General features: G+C 46.1%; 1 protein-coding gene across 4 annotated transcripts in view; it reads right to left on the reverse strand.

Annotated features, from left to right (window-relative positions):
• MAPKBP1 (mitogen-activated protein kinase binding protein 1) overlaps nt 1–13,496 on the reverse strand; it is a 129,699-nt gene that overhangs the window by 57,203 nt on the left and 59,000 nt on the right. The window lies entirely within an intron of this gene.

Below are 13,496 nucleotides of genomic sequence, written 5' to 3' on the forward strand. Positions count from 1 at the left end.
AAGGTGCAATGGAAGAACCCCCTTGGCTTCACAGGAACTTGGGCATTTTGTCCTTAGCATGCTGTGCTGGCCCCACTTCCATGCTACAAGCTGGGTAAGCTCTTCCCCTTCTCATACTCCACAAGGGTAAACCCTTTAAATGACATTTCAGCATCCTCATACAATGCTGTGCCATGTGACAGCACAGAAACACATTTCTGTGCCAAGGTGTCATTGTTCCAGCACAAGAACAAAGAATTATACAAAAAAGTAGCATTGCCCAAACTAATAAAGAGAATAAACCCTTTTCCCACTGTACACATGAATGTGCTCTGTGTGTGCTGGGGGTGGCTAGCATGAGACCCCCTAAGAAGAAACAAGAAGCAACTCTGGTAAAGGGAAAACACAAAAATTTCCCCAAGCTAAATTTAGGAGAATGGAAAGGAATCAGATGTCAATAGCACATTTACACACAGTATCTGAGTCAACAGCACTTTGCCTTTTTCTCAGATGCACATCTAGTTTCGTCTTCCTCCCCTCCTCCCAGCTCCACTCCTTGTTCTTTTCCAAATCCTACTGGCTAGGGACATAAATAACACAAACTGGTATAAGTGATCAGAAACCGGCTTAAACCACTAACAGAACAGAAGTTCAGTGCACTTAAACTCCATTCAAAATGGCCAAAACTAGTTTAAGACAGCTGTATTATCAGACTTCACTGATTTAGGTTAAATACGTTTATTAAACTTCTGTCCCAGATCCCCTCCAGATTCAAGTTAACTCACAGTTCCCCAGCATCCCAGGATGCTTTGTACCCCTCCCCCTGCAAACATCCCTCACAGGGTGGGCAGGCTAGCCTTAGCCCAAGCTGTCTGCTCCAGACAAGTAGGGTGGCATGCTCTAGTACCCTCAGCCTCTGGTCTGAGCCACTGCAGGCATGTGGCTGCATTTCTGGAATCAAAAGTGAATGTCTGTTCACTTGCTTATTGGTTCAATTTATGCAGCTTAGACTAACCTGTGAAGACTGAATTGATTCAGCCTTGGGCTTTTTGACTGTCTGTACTTAGCCCCAAAGTCCTTGTCCCTCTCCCTCAGCAAGCTAATTAAAAGCAGATTTATGCAGAAGTCTGTTTCCTTCTTTCTTCCCTTCCTCCCTGCATTGGCCACCCACCTCCCCAAAAGATTTGCTAAGATTAAAAAGTCAATTATGGCATTTCTTTCCAAAGCTATTCATCAACTCTGCCTTGTTGCATCTTGTGGGATAAATGATCATAGACAGAGTTCATGGGTCAAGTTCCTCCCTGCCCCTGCAATCTTGGCTATTAACAGATGCCACGGGGAAGAGCGAAAACTCCATTTGGACATCAAACAAAAGCCTGGCTCCTCTTTTTTCGAATACAGTCTTCCTTGAATGTTGCTGCAAGAGTAAATGAGAAGAGCAAACAGCTCCATCAACTTCAGATCAGTCACTTCCAGAGTGCCTGGCTCATAAGGCTACCTGGCTTCTCTCCTTATCTCCCAGGAGCTGCAGTGCTACAGTGTGGCACTCTCCTGCCTCCCCCAATTTAGGCAAAGCAACAGCACCAGGGGTTGCTTACTTTTCCCCTCAGATAACTGAGATAGAAGGAAGCATTTGGTGAGACAGGTGTGGCCACCATGCAGCAAGCATAACACAAGTTGTAGAGGCGGCAGCTTGTGTGTGTGGCATACGGAAGATTGATGGGGCAGGGAGCACAGCTGTAGATAGGGCAGGGAGCAGAAAGCAAAGCAGCAGATCATGGCAGAGGGGGGACTGGAGTGACACTCACAGAGTGCACGGCTACTTTGTGACATGCAAGGTTGGCCTCTACTGCAATAGGGAAACTATTCTCTCTCAAAGTGAAGGAATCCCCCAAAATGAAAAGATCTAGGGTGCTCCTGGAAAGTGCAGGCAAATGGAGAGCTGTTTCCCTTTTCTACCTCACCATCAAGATTGTTATTGCCTCTATTAGGAGAGTGCTTTAAGCCTGTGTATGTGTACAGACAGCTCTAGACAAGGGGCCAAAACTTGCTCAGGAATCTTGTCCTGTTGCTGGTGCAGAAAACACTCTACCCACCCTAGACACAACAGTTAAGATGCATGCTTCAGCGAGACCAGAATACATTAGGGGAAAACTAATTATGCAATAAGAAGCCCAACGCAAAACAAAAGGATTAACCGTATTTTAGTCATTAAGCTGATGAACTGAAAATTATAGGTTGTCAAACATGAATATTGTGTGACCTAGGGCAGTAAGGGGAGGACCCAACATGCAACCAATACATCAGTGCATCTCTAGTTTTTACTGGGAAACATTTAATTTGCAACTGTGCGCGCACTTGAGGGAACCAGGCAAAACGTCTCTGGAATACATTTTATGGTCCTTTAAACTTTGCATTTGAGGTCTGCGGTCTACTTGAAGAGCATTTTCCTTGCAAAACTGACAATACAGAACTTTTTGGAAGGTTCCAAGCTAAGTCATGAAGCTAAGGCCTCCCTGAAGCCAATGGCACTTTATCGTGCATCAGCAGATGCATGACGAATAGGTCCAGGGAGGTGATACTTCCCCTCTATAGGGCGCTGGTCAGACCGCAGTTGGAGTACTGCGTGCAATTCTGGGCGCCACACTTCAAGAAGGATGCGGATAACCTGGAGAGGGTCCAGAGAAGGGCAACTCGTATGGTCAAGGGCCTGCAGACCAAGCCCTACGAGGAGAGACTAGAGAAACTGGACCTTTTCAGCCTCCGCAAGAGAAGGTTGAGAGGCGACCTTGTGGCTGCCTTTAAGTTCATCATGGGGGCACAGAAGGGAATTGGTGAGTATTTATTCACCAAGGCGCCCCCGGGGGTTACAAGAAACAATGGCCACAAGCTAGCAGAGAGCAGATTTAGATTGGACATTAGGAAGAACTTCTTCACAGTTCGAGTGGCCACGGTCTGGAACGGGCTCCCAAGGGAGGTGGTGCTCTCCCCTACCCTGGGGGTCTTCAAGAGGAGGTTAGATGAGTATCTAGCTGGGGTCATCTAGGCCCAGCACTCTTTCCTGCTTATGCAGGGGGTCGGACTCGATGATCTATTGAGGTCCCTTCCGACCCTAACATCTATGAATCTATGAATCTATGAAGGCTCCCAAAGTCATTAAGCCTACCTACCCATGCAACAGCAGGGGGACCGGGGTCACACACTTCAAGCGGCAGCAGATGAGTAAGAACAAGAGCTCCAGTGACCTATTAGCAGAGCTCCACAATATGAAGGCAGAAATTTCTCCAGGGGTTAGACATTTACAACAGGCTGAGGATTGCTTAGGTCAGTGGTTCTGAACCTTTTTTGTACTAGGACCTATTTTTTAAATATCAATGGCCAGTCTCGACCCAGTGCTCCTCACTCCTGACCCACTGCCCTCTGCCCCACAGTGTGTGGGGTGGGGGGTGGGTGTGTGGATCCTCCCCACCCCACATGTCCCAGGTGTGTGGGGGGCATGGGGGACCCCAAGCAACCCCTTGCAAAATGGATCTCTGCCAGCCTGCAAGGGAAAAGCCACAGTTTCCTACGTTTTTCTCCTTTAAAGGAGAATCCACTTTTCAAGTTGTCACAACCCAAAGTTGTGATTTTTTGTTTGTGCGTGCTTCGGCACTGCTAAATTATTTTCCCACCGACTGTAGCTTTCTTTGCACGATAGAGTTCTCTGCTGCGAGAGAGAACTCTGGTGCAACGGGGGATTTCCCGCCAAATTACAGCTTCTTTGCAGGGTGCATTTCTTTTGCTTACTAGTGATGCACGTTGCAAAGGAGTTCCCGCCATTTGTATTTGGATTCGCACCACATTATCGGCCAGTTCCAAATGTAGGCACACGTAGCGGCTAGCTATTGGCTTGCTAGCCGTACAAAAGGCTTGGGTAGTTTCCGCCCAAGTCGGAGAGGGAGAAGGAGAGAGAGAGAAAACTGGAGAGAGATAGAACTCACCAGGAGGAGGAGACTTCGTACTGTGTGAAGATCTCCAAGCGCTGCAGACCCTCGCGGACCCAACGTACCTCTCTCAAGCTTAATAACCGAACCCACGGAGCTTTCGCTTCGAGCCTCTCCCCATCGCCGATCGCAATCCCAGACGTATCCCTTTCCTGTAAACCCAATTTTCGAACCCACGGAGCCTAAACAACTCCGGGGGACCAGGGAACCGAACCAAACCCGCGGAGCCTAAACAACTCCGTGGGAGCAACCGAATTTGTCGTAGTCCTCTAGCAAGGATTTAAGCGGGAGCTGCGCCTGGAAACCTGTCCAGCCTACACCACTACCATCTTTGGGTGTAAGTAAACAATCTTTTCAATCAACCACTACGCGTTTGTGACTAATTCTAGCTCGCCACCGGTTTTCTCTGAACCCGCGTGCCCGGGCTGCTGGCCACAGCCCGTGCGCGCAGAAGACGGGCCGCGGATCGCCACCCCCCCCCCCCCCCCAACTCGCACTTGGTGGCGGGATTGAGGTCTGGCCTGCACACAAGTTTGTCGGCAACCCTTTCATATATTCTTGCAACCCACTTCTGGATCGCGACCCACAGGCTGAGAAATGCTGACTTTGGTCATGGACTACAAAGGAGAGGAGAAAAACGGCTTTGGAAAAAACATGAACATTTAAACCAGTTTAGCATCTAAGAGTCACTGGGGCTGTAATGAGGTTGGAAATTTTACACATTCGAACTTTTCAGCATAGAAAAAAACCCAGTTTTAGTTGCGATGGCTCATGGCTGCCACCCCCAAACTCCTCCTTTCCCCTCAACAGCCTGAGTCCCCAGGTTCTTTCCACCAGGTTCATACCCACAAGATTAAAATGCTTTCTTTGTGGACCCTTAGGAAGGTTATCCTACACATTCTGCCAAATATCCCAATGTCCAGGCTGCTGGCTGCTCCAGGCATCCTGCAGTACAGGTCTCACAAGCAGCTATTTGCCTCCTGCATCTATCAAACTACACAAAGCATCAGAGGTGGTGGAACATTAGAGTTAAACAAAAGAAAGAAAAATCACATGGTAATCTGTTGAATTGGGCAGCCATAAACCACAAAGCATGCATCACACTTGCACGTGCACTTAAAACACCCACTCACCCTGTAGGGATAGGGGAGAACTGCCAATTATAGAGCCTACGCTAAGTTCTTAAAACGTGTTTCTATAATGCATTTTCCCTTGACAATTGATTTATTTCAGTGCTAATGCAAAACATCCACACTACCCAGTGACTGAAAGCTAAGGCCATCTCTAGGAGGTGCAGCAGTGATGGGCAGCTCAAGACAAGACAGCTGAAGGTTAAAAGGACCCCACCCGCCCCCAGCGGTTTACATTAGGAAACCATGCAACTCGCTTAGGAAAGAGCCAGCTGGATGCGTAAGAAAAGGAGCCTTGCACAGACCATTTCCAGTTGAAATGCTGTTGAGAAGGATGAAGACCTGATTAGCAACCAACAGCAAGATCACAGTCAAACGTATGAAATTCTCACAAGCCCTGTCAAGACTTCCACACTCTGCCCTCTCCAGGAACAGTGCTACCAAAACACTTGGGGGTGTGAGGTTTGATGTAACATTGTACTTACTAATCTCTCAGAAATTATTTGCTTCAATACCTTGAGAATTTTACCTGGAGTCAAAACTGCAATATATACAGCAACATGCAGAAGTGAACTTGCTTTACAGACCTGCTGAGGCACCTGCTTCAATGACCTCTTGCTCACCCCCTCTGCCTGCTCTCTAGTGCCAGTCCCCCTTTGATCAACATTTGGCTTCCAGCCCCAGTACATCCTTTACAGCCACAGCACAAGATCAAAGGATCAAAGAAACAGAGTTTCAGAATGTAAATCCCCATGGCAGAAAATATCTGGATGAGAGAAATGGGGAAGAGGTAAACAAGCTACTGGAAGCATGACAGGGAACTGCAATGGAGACCAGAAGAGAAAGTAGAGGCAGAAGAAGAAAGAGATCATTATCAAAGTTTCAGGTCTGCCCCCAGGTTCTAAGGGAAATCAGGACTCCAGGCAAATTCTTGGGAGGCTGCAGGACCTCTTGCTGAAGTGAAGCCCACTGAGGTCAAATGACCCCTCTGAACAGCAGCATACACTTGACTGGATTTATATTCTGCCTCTCGGACTGTGTTTCAGGTTAGTGCCGTCTTCCCCGTGAAGCAGTACAGGGCGAATTTCCTATTGCTCTACAGACCTGCAAGCCAGAGCAGTTTTCCCTGAATTGAAGTCCCTGAGGAAAACATTACATATCTAAGAATAGCTGGACTTCACCTCTCTTACTTTACCAACAGGCACAGCCAGGGCATTCTTCATTGTGATTCAAACAGTTCAGGGGCCCAAGGGAGAGGCTTTTTATGTGGGGAAGGGGACATCTTGTTGAAAGTGCCTCACTCTTAATTCTTTTACCACTGGCAATCAATGCAGTCAATATTAAACAGCCATCCATCAAATGAGAGATACAAAGAGCAATAAAATTTAATTGTTTCTGCTTTCAATTTAATCAACCTAGTAGAGAGGAGGCAGGGAAACAGCGGCTAAGTGAGAAACGGCTGCCTTAGAGCCTGCATCATTCTTCCCCCCTCCAAAGAACTTTGTTTGTAAAAGTAATACACAACAGCAGCCCCTTCCAGGATCCAATGACCTAGCATTGCTCTTTATTCCACACTTCAGAGCAGATGAACAGCAGCCCCACTGCAGCAAAAAATTAGAGCAATCCTTCCCCTTGAATGCCTCGGTGAGCATTACTTGTGCAGTAGCTGTGCACAAGTGTCAGCAGCAAATCAGACCAGCTTCCTCGAAAGCACAGAGCCAAAGAACCACTGGCTCAGAACGGGCCATTGCTGGAGGGGAAGAGAGGAACAGAAAGCACAACTGACACTGCGTGTTACACCTCTGCACCCTGCGTAACAGAGCAAAATACTTTCAGTGGTGCCAGCAGCTCAGCTACCTGGGCTTAAATAAAAGGGTTGCATATTTACCTCAGGATAGCTAATGTGCTTTGGCACTCCCAAGGTAAAAAAACTAAACCCAGCACTCTTTCCTGCCTATGCAGGGGTTCGGACTCGATGATGTATTGAGGTCCCTTCTGACCCTAACATCTATGAATCTATGAACAACTATGAGGTGAACTCAGAGGTCAGCAGCGTAGCCCTGCCTTACACAGATCTCAGCTAGTTCTGTACCTCATCTTCCCTGTTTACATTGTGGGAGCCATTAGTTGCCACAACATAAAAAAACAAAACAAAAGAAAAAAAAATACAGCTCTTTTCAGCAGCAAAATGAAATCTTGATGAGACATCAGGGTTGGCCTTGCAACACACATCTGTCTCTCTTTCACACACCCAAATAATAAGTACAGTTTCTCAGCACTGCTGCTAGCAAGAGGATTTCTTAGGCCTAGGCTACACTACAAGATTTTGGCAGTATAGATCTGTGGATTAGGAATGCACAAAGATCATACCCAGTGGCTAGGGTAACTGCTGGCAACACTCCTGATACAGATGCAAGTATGATACAAGAGGGTTTTTGTTGGCTTCAACCTAGCCTATGCTAGAGTTTGATGGCCAAACTGTGAGCGGGTCTACACTCAGAGCTTCCCTGAAGCAGCAGAAGCTCCTCTTTCTGCTTAAAGTTATACCACCTTTCTCAGGCAAAAGGCAGCTTCTACCACCGGGTGACAAAGTCCATGTAGACAACAGATGTCTTTTTGCCAGCTTGAGCAGTCTCCTTTAACAAATGGCGAGCTGCACAGAGCCACCAGAAGTGCAGGGATGTGTAGGCACTGTGACAGCATGGTGGTGACAACGCTTCTCTCCTGCCAAAACTGGGAAAGCCCCAGTTGATGTTGCTTGGAGTTGGGGTAATTACAATGGCAGAAAAATCCCTTTTGTCAGTATACGCTGAGTCCTTACTAGGGGACTCTGCCAACATACCAATACCTATGCTGCCCGTCAGTGGCAGCAGCTCTGCAGTACAGACAAGTCTTTAGCTATTTAATATAACACAGCAAGCAAAAACCCCCAACACCCACTACAGGGCTAGGTCTTCCAGGAAAAGAAATGGTGTCCCGCTGTTCTCACCTGGTGATGGGATATTTGGATTGGGCTTCATGCTTTTCTTTTAATTTAAAGTTTGCAGTCCATGTCAATGTTGCCAGGAGACACAGGGCTTGTTTTGAGATTCTTAGGAGGGTGGAGCTGAGCTGAGGCAGTTGGTATCTCAACAGTTTTATCCCAGACTTAACTAGGATTTTTTCTCCTCCTCAGTCTTATGCAAGCTTAGAACTTGGCTCCAAAGCAAGTCACGCTGCTGCACCAAGGCACTGGTTGCTAGGAGGCATAACTATCCAAAAGATGTCAAATTCTTCCCGGGGAGGGGAGAGAACAGGTCGCTACCTGTAGACAGGCAACTGAAGGATTTCTTAATCAAATCCATCCCCCTGCTTTCACAAGTCGAGAGAGAACCCCAGCTGCCTTACTGATAAAAAGGCCTCTATATTCCAAAATAGTTGAGGCAATCCAACTTTTGCAAGGGAAGAATGAGCAGGTGGGCATATAATAGCTTTTCAAACCTGTCAGGGCTTCCTACTTGCACAGCTTCACTGAAGAGAGCCGCTCTTGGCTAAAGAGAGAAAGTGCCCACAAAACAAAACAGATGTAGTCATTCTTTCACATCTATCTCTATCTCTTTGCAATCTTAAACTCTGCTTTTCTGTTTTCGGGTATTTTTGTATAGGGTGGCTTCAACTTAGTTCATTCTCTAACTAATTAGATCAATGCCTCAGGTAAAGTTACATATGTTAAAAATCAGAACTTCTTACCTGTTTTTTTCCCCATTCAAATCTCAATTACTTATGCACATGCAAGTAGGCCACCATTATTTCTATTCTTAAGCATTATTCCTATTTACTAAGCGAGTAAGGCTGAAAGACAGAGGAAAAATTACAACAGAGGTCAAGAGTGACCAATGTAAAATTAAAAGGACTTCAACTAAAGCAATTTAAATTCTGAAACCATGTGCATCATTCCAAGCACAAGAAATAAAAATATTGACCCAGATAGCCAGATGAGGACAGAAACAAAATGCTTCTAACAGTAACAAAGGCTGAGGTCACTATTGCTCCTTTTGGCTGGGTTGCCAACATTTTCCATAACATTCTTGTGACTTTTTTGCTTAGAAGCTCCAACGCCCTTGCTGTTTATAGACCTTTGAAACAGACTAAGGGAAAACCTTAAGTGCAAAGGGCTTTTCTTCGTCCTACGAATTTCCGTTGAGGTTTTGCTGAGAGAGAAAACTGGGGAAGAAAGATTTCCATTTCTTTTCCCTCGCTGTGATCCTCAGCAAGAATTTGGCAGCATGTCAGAATCTTAACACAAACATTTTAAAGCACCAGGCTTATGTTCTCTCTCTCTCTCTCTCACGCACACACACCCTGACTACACAATGGCAGCTTCATGTAGGGCAGAGGCTTCTCTCACCTTTGGTAGTATAGGTAATACCTTCAGTAGCTACCCCAAAAGAGAGACAGTAAGTGAGCATCCATGAGATAAAGCTGCCTTTTGTTGCAGCCTAAGTTGCAACAGAAAGCTGTGTTATGGTGCAGAGTTCAAGGATACATAGGGAGGAAAAGAAGGGCATGAAATACAGATGAATCTGCTTTTCTGTTTTTTCATTTTAAATAAACCTTGACAGGATTAAATTTGTAATCGATAAGCATTGATTAGACCTGTCACTCACAAACCAAAGGAAAAACATTTCTGTCGGTATTCATCTAAATTTATAAAAAGGGATGTAAAAAATCTGGGGCAGGGGTAAAGTAACTGGAGCAGGGGAAGCCCTGTGCGAGTGAGTGCACACACACATGGCAGCCACCGCAGGCAGGATAAGGGGAGCCCCAGCAGCACCACCCACAGACTGATCCTCTGGAAGTGGCTTGGGCAGCTGCTGCAGGAGCTGGGGTCTGGGCTTGGAGGGGGTGTTGGCAACTGGGAGCCCAGTGCTTCCAGCTGCTCGCTCTGCCCAGATCCCAGCTGAGGACTGAAAGCCAAACTCCCAACAAGCTTGACCCAACACCCCTGTGCAATTGGGGCTCACCAGGAGTGTGCCCACAGCCCTGATCAGGCAGGGGACAGGCCGGGCAGGAGTTCTGGGAACACAGGAAAGAGGCACTGGCCACTTAGCCCAGGGTGTGAAGCAGATCCCTGCTCCATGCAGCTCTTTAGGAGGTGAGCATCAGTGGAGGGACAGCCCGGCCCCGTGATGGACACAGCTTCCCACCCCTCTAGTCAGTGCAGGGGTAGCAGCTAGGCCCTGGGGCACCCCCATGTGCCCTGCCCTGATCACACTGCCTCTCCCTGTATTCCCAGAGTTTCTGCCTAGCCCAACTCCTGTATTCTTGGGGCAGGGTGCACAGGGGTGCCCCCAAGACCCAGCTACTGCCCCACCCCCCGCTGCGAGTGATTTTATAAAGCTTTTAACAGCATACCACCATTACTAAGTTGTTTGCCCCCCATGTTCCTAATTCCATGCAATCATGAAAATCTAAAAACCAATATACATTTTAAAAATGCTTAAAATAAACATTGATTTTAGCCGTCAAAATCATAAAAAAAAAAGTCTAATTCTGCCAAGCCTGGAAATGACATACAAAAGTGTCTTGTGTTTAAAGAACTTTAGGCCACACAGTGAAGCACTCCGGCAATGCTAGATTTAAAAATGCCTGCGCACATGCATTATGATGAAGCCTTTAATTACACAGTCACATTCTGCTTTAAAACAGAAGATCCCTGGCTCATTTAGTGTACAAGGTAAACACTTACGGATCCCAAATTAAGGCTGTACAGGCACATGCAAATCTGGCCTGTCTTTTAACCACAACCTTAAAACCTGAACATAGGCAAAATAATACTAATACAAGTTTCCCTCGCTTTATGCTATATACGTGTTCCTGGAAAACTGTGCAAAACTTGAATTCGCATAAAGGAAATCCACTTTACAATGTAACAAATAGTGATACCTTCCAAGACCTCAATTGTACTGACCCCACAGACCCATTTCTACCACTTTTACCAGACAATTTTGGTACTCCCCAACAGCAGACAGTACACACAAGCACAGGGCAGTGGTGAATGTTACCATAATGGGGATGGCAACTACAAAAACGTGTTGCAGACAACGAGCAAGGAGCACAGATCTATACAGGAGACTATACTTTGATGCATGTCACTTCCACAATGCACTGCACAAAGCAGCTGACTGCAGGCTTCTACCACACTAATTGCATAAGAGTTAATTTACCTTGCATATAACAAATTTTGGTATAAAAAGGGTCATTGCATAAGAGCAAATTCACACATACAGAACCCACATAAAGCGAGGGAAACTTGTAATCATTTCAAAGAAAGCAACAACAAGTAACTAGACGGAAATAAGAGGAAGGCACTGAAGTGTTACATGCCTTTAAACATTATAACCCAAAATGTTTTGTAGAAAGCTGAATAGGAGCCAAGCGAAAAATGGAGGTAAAGGTAAGAGGTAAAGAAATCAGCAGACTGTTGCCTGAGTGGCAGGGAGTTGAGTGATGGAAAGAGAAATGCTCCCTAGAAAGACAAGGACAAGGCCTGTGGTACAAGTGACTATCCTACATCATCAACAAGACAACTGCCTCACCTCTCTAATGCTTAGCTCTTATTATGCTACCTCTTCCCTGTAGACCTCAAATTGTTTTACAAAGGAAACAAATCCTAACTGCCCCCATTTTAAGCATAGGGGAATTGAGAGAGAAGGAAAGGAAATTACTTGTCTTAGGATGCTAGTTAGTAGCAGTGCTGAGAAAAGAATCCAGGCCTCCCAAGCCCCAGCCCATGAAAACATGCTGTCTTGCACTCTAATATACCACTTTTAGACACAGATCTGGAGAGCATTGTGGTGAAGCAGTTCCAGTCACCCCTTGATCTGATGTCCGGGCATTATGCAAAGACTGTACTGTCTATAGCTGGGCAGGAAACTGGTTTCCTGTCCTGAAAAAAATTGTGCAATTTCAAAAAGATTCCAATTCTACACTAGGACTTTTGCAGTTTTCCCACAAGAAACCAGGAGGATGGGAGGCATATCCATTCCAAAACATGCACAGCCCCCACAACTTCATGCTTGTTTCCAACTAGTCTCCTACATACCAAGTCTGTATTCTGGTTTAAACTGGAGCGAGGTATGTGCTCACTCACACTAACCTCCTCCCCACCACCTTGAAATTCCCTCTTGATTGAGAAACATTTCCTGAAGTGTGCCATTACCAATGCAACATGCTCATGGAAAATTCAGTTACCAATCCACCCACAGTCTTGCAGAAGTGGATACTACTGCCTCTCAATGGATGAGGTTCTTCCTCTCTAAGTGGTATAGGTAGTATCCATGTTGGTCTAAGGACATAGGCAGACAAGGTTCTTTGGGTAAATCCAGTATCTTTTATTAGACCAACTCTCTGAGAGCCTCCCAGCAAGTGGTACCCCCCCCCCCCCCCACAAAATCCTGCAAGGGTTTCCTGAGCATCACCACTGTGTATGCGATTCTCCTATTCATTGAGCTTAAATAAGGGTACCACTGTGCTTTCCCTGCGCTGATATTGGTAGGAAAGCAAATGAAAAGTGGACCTACATAGGCTTGATCTAAATAAGGTGGAAGTGGAGTCAATAGGTAAAGGATGAATCAGGGGGATAATCAATCAGTTGGTACAGCACTCCCCAGCCTAATGTGCCAACACTCCCAGCAACATTAATGATAAGATACTGCTGAAGTCAAAGATCGTGACTGCACAGCAGAGTGCTTTGTTGTTTTTTTTTAAACCTACATTCGATAGAGGCTGCAACAGTCTTTCTGATATATGCCTTTATGGCAAATTCACCCCTTTATAACCTCCAGGTTGCTCTTGAAAAGTACCTAGAAGCTGCTATAACAGAGTGCAGTGACATGTCCCAAACAGGATGGGGTGCTGGGAACTCCCAAACAGTGTTCTGTGCTCCCTGCCCTCACTATTTTTTTTTTAGTGCAGAGTGCAATTTGGTCATGTGCAAGATCCTGTTCTCCACACAAGTTAATGCCCCACTCCAATACTTGGGCTGTCGTCACTTCCTGGAGTTAACGTCTCGCCAGACAGAGGCGGAGTGCTCCAGTGAAAGACTCCTGCCACTGAACCATTCTCCCTCCAGGAAGTTTCATGAGCTCCAGTGCTCAAAAAACAGCTTCTTCAGGCGAGGCCTGTCTCAGTCATGCATTAGCTTAATAATAGATTTGGATGGGGGGATTTTTTTTTCCTTTCCCCTTTTCTGTTCTGCAACAGGGGTTCTGCTGCTCCCCTTCACATTTTCTTAGTTTAGAATTGAGTCTCTTTTGCAAGGTTTAAAATGCCCCATGCTTCTTTCAGATATGCGTGCTTAGAACAAACAGGGTATCAGGAGCGAGGAACAGAAAATTTATGTTTAAGACTGGACTCTGTTCTC

Source organism: Alligator mississippiensis, chromosome 2 (genome assembly GCF_030867095.1).
Source record: "Alligator mississippiensis isolate rAllMis1 chromosome 2, rAllMis1, whole genome shotgun sequence".
In the NCBI taxonomy this organism is placed as follows: domain Eukaryota; kingdom Metazoa; phylum Chordata; order Crocodylia; family Alligatoridae; genus Alligator; species Alligator mississippiensis.